The following is an 8,987-nucleotide window of genomic DNA, read 5'->3' as shown; positions in this document are numbered from 1 at the left end:
TCACTTTCACACAAATGTACCTTGAGTAGAATTGAAATAAAATCACATTTCAGAGAAGCTGTCTGGGCTTGGAGTTGAAAATAATGGCAGAATTAGTGCCTGTAATTCCCAAATCCCTGGATTCTTCAACACTGAAGAGAGGGATCAGCTGTAGGAGAGGGAGAATGAGTGGGGAAGGAAAGTGGTGACGGCATAGAGAGGGAGAGGGGAGGAGGAGAAGTAGGTTCAAACACAAACCGAAAGTCAGAGCAAGGAAGTAGCTCAGGGGTAGAGCACTTGCATAGAATTACTGAGGTTCAGGGTTTGATTCCTCACTTAGAACTAAGGATGGGATGGGATGGGATAAAATGTTCACTTTTGGCCCCACTCACCTCCAAGGTATAAAAGTAATTTTCAACTTTGTTGTGCTTTAAATTGCCGGGCTTTGCTCTATCCCTCCCAACCCTCATGGGGAGGGGTCCTGGGCTTATCAATCTCCTCTGCTGGGGATCCATACTCACTCTCTCAAGTCCCCCCGGCCACTAGGGTTCAGACGCAGGAGCGGGGTCCCGGGTGCCTTGGATCGTGTGTGGTCGCGAGAACCCCTTGCCCGCCAGCCCAAGGAAGACACGGGCATGTGGGGTCTCGAAGATGGTCTCTGGGGAGGTTTTGATTTATTCAAATGAGAAGCCACAAAGATATACCCCAAAGGCAGGCACAAGGAAAGGGAGAACAGATTCGCCATGAGTGGTGTCCATCAAGTGATGTCAGGGGACCTCCCTTGTGGGCAGAGGCCCAGTCCCCCAAGGATGGGCCCCGGGGGTACCCCTCCTTCATTGCACATGTGCTCGCCCCAGGAACAGGGGCTTCTCTTCCTATTAAAGGCAGGAAGGGGAGGGATAGGCCAAGGTCAGCTCTGGCCTCTAAAAAGGCACAGCTGACCCCAACATCTGCTACTCTTTTTTTTTCAAATTAGCAGGGGATGTTGTAAACATATGGCACATGTAGGCATAAGGCAAATGCTGACATAAGACATATATATATATATGTATATATATACATATATATACATATATATACATATACATATATGTATATATATGGCCTCTTCCACAAAGGGAAGGGGTAGGTAGAATGGTGGCCATTCATCTGGCTTTGTCCAGAGAACTGGAGTACTCACCTGGTTTCGTGCCAAGTGCAGGAGGTGCAGACATCATTCATTCCTTTGGCGGTGAGGTATAAGCAGGCTCAGTTCTGGCATCTTTGGTAGTCCACCACTGGTGACTTAAACATATGTGATTAGTAAAACATTCTTTTTATATATAAACATTGAAGCGAAGGTGTTAAACCTTTGTGCTTACTTTTTAAAACATTTTTATCATGAAACACTGAAGTTGGGTGTCAAACCCTCAGCTCCTATTTCCCTCTAACGGGACTCCCCTAAACCAAACAGTAGGGGGAGAGGAGTGGAAGAAACACGGTGCAAAATTTATTTAATTTTTGCACAAAACTGCAAGCGACACTGCCACAGCTAAATATTGCACCTCAAGAAATGCTCAAGGAAGAGTTTAGAAAGCAAACAAACAGGGAAGGGAAGCTGGCTATTTTTATACCGCTACCACTGTTGTATGCAGGCAGGTTTTCTGTATTCTCTTAGAAGAGCAGAAGAATTCCATCCAGTATGTTCCTTGTTTTCCTGAAGAGAACAAGAAGAGACATTTCTCCAGAGCAAGTGCTCTGGGTTTTTAGTTTTCCAATCTGTAAAAGCATTTATAAGGCTCTTTCCCACTGTTTTGGGAAGATTTAAATTTTTTTTAGATATTTCTTAAGATATATAATATAAGCATAGCTATCCTTACTAATAGTGGGGGCTACTTCCCCTCTCTCTCCCCCTTTGTTTTTTCTTTTTTTCATTTTTATTTTTATTATCACATGGCAGGGCACCAGGCTGGGTTGGGAATAAGGGTGGTGGGCTTTCTTCTGGAGCTACTTCCTGCTGACAGGGGGGTGAGGTGCTCAAGGGCCCTTGGTCAGCCTGGCATCGTCCAGTGTTGCTGGCAAAGGTTCTTATCATTACCACGAGAATGGAATGGCCATCCGGGCCAATGGGTGTCCTGGTCTCATCAGGGCACCCTGTAGCTTGGCACAGCAGTATGGAAAGATGATGGCCTTGAGCTGCAAGTTTCCAGGTGCTGACTTTAGGGAGATGTTACTCTGTTAAAAAGAGACTTTTGAAAAGATTAAGCAAAGTATTGACAAATTCTCAGAGCTGGTTGGCATGAATGGCATAAAACATATCCTGAGCATGAGCCAGAAAAGTAGACTGGTTAAGGACATTTAAATCCTCCAACATATTCTGGTTGGTTGCTGAGTATTCTCTGGCCCTGTAGGCAGATGCCCTTTTGGCTTAAGCAGGGTGATGATTTTAAGAGATTTTCCTAGTTATAAAATCCCAAGGTAACTCTGTAGCTTTTAACAGCTATGGTGCCTGTGATCTGGCAATTGTTGGCACTTTGATTGTTTAAATTTCCATTTAGTAATGTACTTTCAGACCTTTGTCTTGGCCTTGTTTCCATCTGAAAGACTTTGAACTCAAATGACAATTTTTTTTTTTTTTGGCCAGTCCTGGGCCTTGGACTCAGGGCCTGAGCACCATCCCTGGCTTCTTCCCGCTCAAGGCTAGCACTCTGCCACCTGAGCCACAGCACCCCCTCTGGCTGCTTTCCATATATGTGGTGCTGGGGAATCGAACCGAGAGCTTCATGTGTAGGAGGCAAGCACTCTTGCCACTAGGCCATATTCCCAGGCCCGAAAAATTTTTTCTTAATGCAGGAATCATAATTATAAATTTAGAGGTACTTATTCATTTAGCTTTTTAGTAAATTGGTGAGAACCATTAGCTTATTTGCCATATTTTGTATACATACAGGGTTAACGAGAGTTAACTCTTATTCCCATAGTTAATTAAACATACTTTAAATGCTTGCCTGATTATATGTAACTTAAGATAGGAGTCTCACATGGAAATTCCATATCCAATCATCAGACTAATATTCAAGAAAATTTAATCGTGTTTATCAAGATTAAACAAAAGGGATTTTGGCCTCTGCATTTTGCTTTTTCTAATATCTCCAAATTACAAGACTATCACAGGGTCAATTCATCAGGCAAGCAACCCTTTTAACCATTTAGAAAAACTCTTTCGATTTCTGGTATCTCTGAGCTGGTAATTATAGGAAATCCAACCAAATTATTTTTGCTGTATCAATACTATCGTTCGCCTTTTTAAAATATCTCCAATTACTTTTTTGTTGTCGGAAATCTAGGGCTTTTTTCTCTTGCTCTCTCTCACTCAGCCTATAGCTGCGAGTTTAACACAGAGAAACATGCTGCAGCTGCACAGCAGGGTTTTATTCCACAGGCGCAGGCGGTAGCCCCGCCCATCTGCAGTGGCTGGAGGTCTGTGAGTCTGAGTCCCCACCCAGCCACGGGTGGCGGGAAGGATTTGGAATCCTTTTGCCCGTTAACCAAGCTTAGAATTTAGCCCAAAAACTCAGAAGTAACGAGCCTCCAACCGGCGAACATTGACAAAGACCTGAGAATCCTTTTTTTGTCTCCTTTAAAGCAGGTTATCCAGCCTTCCCAGGCCTCAAAGGCGGGGCGGGGGGAGGGAGCACAAAGCAGTCTCCGACCACCACTGCCACGCAGTTTGGGGGTGGAAGGGACGCGCAATGCTCTGCACTTGCCCTGGCCGCTGCCGCGGCTTGTGGCCCTAAGGTGCCGGACCGCGCCGGCTTCATGCTCCGTTGCTCGTGCACCAGCCCACAGCTGCCATGTTAAGCCCTCTCCCTACCCGGGCGCGAGTGCCAAGCCGCCCAGGCTCTGTGCTCGGCTGCCGCCACTCTGGCAGTCCAAGAGATTTTTACGTTAGGCGCTCGGCGGCACCGCCCCTCTCGGAGGTCCCAAATATTCTCACGCTACGCTCGGCGCCACCCACAGCTGCCGGGGCCCACCCCTTGCATCGCCACCATTCTGGCCACTCCCGCTGCTGCTCTGTTCTCGGTGGCCCCCAGAACTGGGGAGAAAAGCAGGCGCTGGTGTGGGGGCAAGTGCTCCAGACACCCCGGCAAGTCTATGCTCGCCAAGTCTCAACCCTGTTGGGGCAGTGATCTCTCCGCGGTGGGCACGGAATTCGCGCCTCTTGTCCCAGACCCTAAGCACGCAGCCGCAGCTGCCATCTGACGCTCTGAGATGTGTAAGGGCTCCCAAGTCCCCAGCGCGGTGCGTGAGGTGTGTGCGGTGCTCACGGTCGCTCCCAAATCGGGACTTTAAAAATCCTGGGCAGGGGGCCGCTGGACTAGACTGCGGCCCTGCCCTGCCTGGCGCACGAAGCTGTGCGCCCATCTCCGTGGGCCAGTGACAAAATTTGGTCCGGTTTCTGGGACACAGATCGGTTTTTCCCCACCTTTTCTCTCGATGGGGGACCAACACGTCCGGAGAATTCCTTCTCTCCATATTCCCGAGGGCTACTAAAAGCCACGGCTTCCACAAGTGTGCTCTGTGGACCCCAGGTTGGGTGCCAATTGTTGCATTTTAAATTTCTGGGCTTCTCTCTATCCCTCCCAACCCTCATGGGGAGGGGTCCTGGGCTTATCTATATCCTCTGCTGGGGATCCATACTCACTCTCTCACGTCTCCCCAGCCACTAGGGTTCAGATGCGGGAGCGGGGTCCTGGGTGCCTCGGGTCACCTGTGGTCGCGAGAACCCCTTGCCCGCCAGCCCAAGGAAGACCCGGGCATGTGGGGTCTCGGAGATCGTCTCTGGGATGGTTCTGATTTATTCAAATGAGAAGCCACAAAGATATACCCCAAAGGCGGGCACAAGGAAAGGGAGAACAGATTGGCCACAAGGGGTGTCTGTCAAGTGATGTCAGGGGACCTCCCTTGTGGGCAGAGGCCCAGTCCCCCAAGGATGGGCCCCGGGAGCACCCCTCCTCCATTGCACACATACTTGCCCGAGGAACAGGGGCTTCTCTTCCTATTAAAGGCAGGAAGGGGAGGGACAGGCCAAGGCCAGCTCTGGCCTCTTAAAGGCACAGCTCACCCCAACACAATGTAGTAGGTAATTACAAGAGGGGCAGGGTATTTCCAACTTGGAGGATGCTTGATTGAATGGCGTTTAGCAAGCAAGTCTTCTCATATTTCTATTGGCTATTTATACTTTCAGTTATCTATTTTGGTGTTGATAATGGGAAGTTGCTTCGATATAAGGAACTGACAACAGGTGGTCACGTAGCACTGATGCAGTGGGTTAATGCAGGGGGTAGAGCAAGTCACAAATGGATTAAGTAAGCCGTTTACAGAAGCAGAATTTTGTGGTCAGACTGATCTAGTACCAACTTTATTTTAACAATTGCTACCATGTTTCCCCATTACCACTAAGCAAGCTTGAGTGGGCTAAAACAATCCAGTACTCAATCATAAGTAAACCAACCCAACAGTTACCATGGCATTTCTACTACTATTATGGTTATTTCTGTATTCCATAACTATGATAATTTTTTACTGTCCATTACCATGGTTGCTACCTAGGTACAGAGAGGAAGAAGGGCTCCCTATATTTTTAAATGTTGAACTACAACAAACAAGTCTAATGGGTGGGGGTGCAGCCTTCTAGCATGGAGTCATCACCAGGGTTTAGAAGCTGTTATAATTTTAACACTAAAACTTATATTTAGTTACTCGAGTTCTCAGGTCAGCCTTAACATATCCATGTTTAAGCTTCCACTCCCATATCACCTAAATGTATAAACAAGACAAAGGGCACAGAAATTTAAAAAAAAAAAAAAAAAAACACAGGTTAAAAAAAAGCAATAAAGTATTGGGGGGGAGGGGAACACAAACTACAACAAAAAATCCTTTCCATTTCGTAGTTCATTTCCTATGACTACATGCAAATTGTGATTGACCTTTGTGATCCTATCCTAAGAATATCCTCTTTCATTTTCACTGTGTTAATATTTACAGTCCTGTTTAATTAAGCATGTCTAAGTGTAATTATTTGCCTTATACTATCAATGTAGTTTCATAGGCACATTCTAAAGATTAAATGGGAGGGAAACCATGCATCTTGTTTCATTGAGTCTGGCTTATGTTGCTCATTGTAATTTTTCCAATTTTTTTTCTATTTCTACATGAATCTGGTGATGCCACTGTTTCTGATGGAAGCAGAGAATTACATGTTATAGCTATACATTTTTTTTTTGCCAGTCCTGGGGCTTGGACTGAGCACTGTCCCTGGCTTCCTTTTCTCAAGGCTTGCACTCTGCCACTTGAGCCACAACGCCACTTCTGGCCATTTTCCATATATGTGGTACTGGGGAATTGAACCCAGGGCTTCATGTATACGAGGCAGGCTCTCTTGCCACTAGGCCATATTCCCAGCCAGCTATACATTTTCTTAATCCGTTCATCCCCTGAGGGGCAATTGGTTTGATTTCACATCTCAGGTAAGGTAAACAATGCTATAGTGGATATTATTGTGCTGGTGGCTTTATGTGACCTGGTTTGTGGTCATTTTCATCAATGCCCAGGAATGAGTTGCTGGCTCAGAGGTAAGTTTTATGGTTAATTATTTGGGGAACCCACATACCACTTTTCTGAGTAGTTGAACAAGTATATATTTCCACCAATATTTGTCCACATCCTCATGAGCATCTGTGGTTATCTGTTATTAGTTTAGGTTTTGGTTTTTCTAATGGACATTCTAACTAGAGTGAAGTGGATCTCAGTGTATTTTTGATTTGCATTACCTTTATGGGCAGAGATGGTGAACATTTCATTTGTCTATTGGCCATTCTTATTTCTTCTTTGGAGAAGACTCACTTGAGGTTTCTACTTCATTTAATAATCGGGTTGCAGTTTCTGTGAGGATTTCTTTTTGGTGGGTGTTGGGGTCCATCTTCCCCCCTAGATGGAAGGGGCCTGAGGCACCTCCCCCAGCTGGGGAATGCAGCCCTTCCATCCTCTCTACATTGGAATCTGGAGAAACCGGTCCGATAAGAGACCCCCGACTTAGCTGGCAGCCAGCCTGGCGCCTACCAGCCCCGCCCTGGTTTGGCGCGCTCAGAGTGACGTAGCCCCTTGGAGGTCAAGTGACCAGCCCCTTGGAGGTCACCTGACAGCTCGTGGCCTATGGGAATCCTGGCCAACCCCCTTCCCCTGATCATCTACCCTTGTCCCTCTCTCAATAAAGTTAGTTCGCTCTCAGAAGCTGACCCGTGGTCTATGTCCGTGGCTCCCAGAGTAGGATAGCGGTCACATTGCCACGCGGGTCGCGCGCCCGCCAGGACGGAGACATCCCCATGTCTCACCCCGACAAACCTGCAGGCCGAGGGTTGGGGGAGAAGGCGATGCGAGGATAATAAGAGAGAAAATAAGAATTTGAGCCGGAGCAGAGAAAGCAGTCCCCACAGGTGGGTTTAATTTTTTGACCTCTAAGTATATTTTAGATAAGAGGCCCTTGTCTGAGGCATAGCTAGTAAAGATCTTATCCCATTTGGGGTGGCATTCTATTGAACTTGCTTGACATGTCCTTTGCCACTGAGAATTGTTTCAGTTTTACACAATCCTATTTGTCTAGATTTCCTTTGATTTGTTGTAATTCCAGATCATTAGATAGGGAATTGTGACCTGTGCCAAGGAGCACTAATATTTCCTCTATCCCTTCCTGTAACATTTTCAGGGTGTCTGATTTTCCATTGAGATCTTTGACCTAACTGGATGTGATTTGGTTACAAGGTGAGAGAGAATGCAATAATTATAGTTTTCTACATGTGAATAGCCAATTCTGTCAACAGCATTTGTTGCAGAGACTACCATTCTTCTATCCAGTTTCATCTTCCTTATCCAATACTAGTTGGCTACATGTCTGTTGGTTCATTTATGAGTCTTCTTTTCCTTTGTCCCAAGGCCCTTTCTGTTGCCAGTATCACACTGTTTTTATTATGACAGTTTTGTAATGGAGTTCTAAGTTTAGTATTGGTAATTCCTTCAGCACTGTTCTTTCTGTTAATGGTTGTTTTGCAATTCAGGGTCTCATTTTGTTTCATATGAATTTCTAGAATGCTTTTCTCTATCATTGGAGAATATAATTGACACTTTGACAGGTATTGCCTTGAATTTGTAGATAGCTTTGTGCAGTATTGTCATTTTAATGATGCTAATTCTTCTAATTCAGGAGCATGGCAGGTTTCTCCTTTTCTTTCTATCTGAGTTAATTCCCTTTTTAAGGTTTTTAACAATTCCTAGGTATTTTTGGCACAGTCACAAATGGAGTTACTTTCCTGATTTCAGCCTCACTCTTCTCATTGTTGGCACACTGAAAAGTTACTGATTGTGGGTTAATTTTATACCCTGCTGCTGCGTTGCCCATTTCTGATCAGCTCAGGTAATTTCAGTGAGCAGACTCTGATTTTCTTTAAATACATGATCATGTCATGTGTAAAAACGGATAGTTTTACTCCTTTTCATATCTGTATTGATTACTGTCATTGCCACAAAAAGTGCCATTTCTATAGCCTGGTGGCTGGTAGTTCCTGTGAGGTCACAGAAGAGGAGTTTCTTGGCCTTTCTGCTCTGCCTGTGTAGTCAGGAACCTCTCTCCTGGAATCTCTTTTCAGCATCAGAAATAAATTCAGGACAGAAGTGCATTCTCCAGGGTAGAAGAGACATGTTTTCAGGTCCTTGGCTTTTTGTTGGGACATTTGGCTCCGTGCACTTCTCCCGCCAGCAGGAGAAGCAGAAGTATATCCCAGGGGGGCAAAGCCGAGATGAGGTAGAGCCACGAAAGCACCCAGCAAGCCCCCTTTAAGTTTAAAGCAAGACTCAGGACACAGACGTTTTTGGGGAGCCGTCTGGCAAACTTCCATTTAATAAAGTGGAGGGAAATTATATTTATAGCAGTGATGATGGCAGGAACGGGAGGGACTTGGATTGCCTAACTAGGT

Source organism: Perognathus longimembris, chromosome 12 (assembly GCF_023159225.1).
Source record: "Perognathus longimembris pacificus isolate PPM17 chromosome 12, ASM2315922v1, whole genome shotgun sequence".
Taxonomy (NCBI): domain Eukaryota; kingdom Metazoa; phylum Chordata; class Mammalia; order Rodentia; family Heteromyidae; genus Perognathus; species Perognathus longimembris.
Note: the sequence above shows the minus strand (reverse complement) of the source record.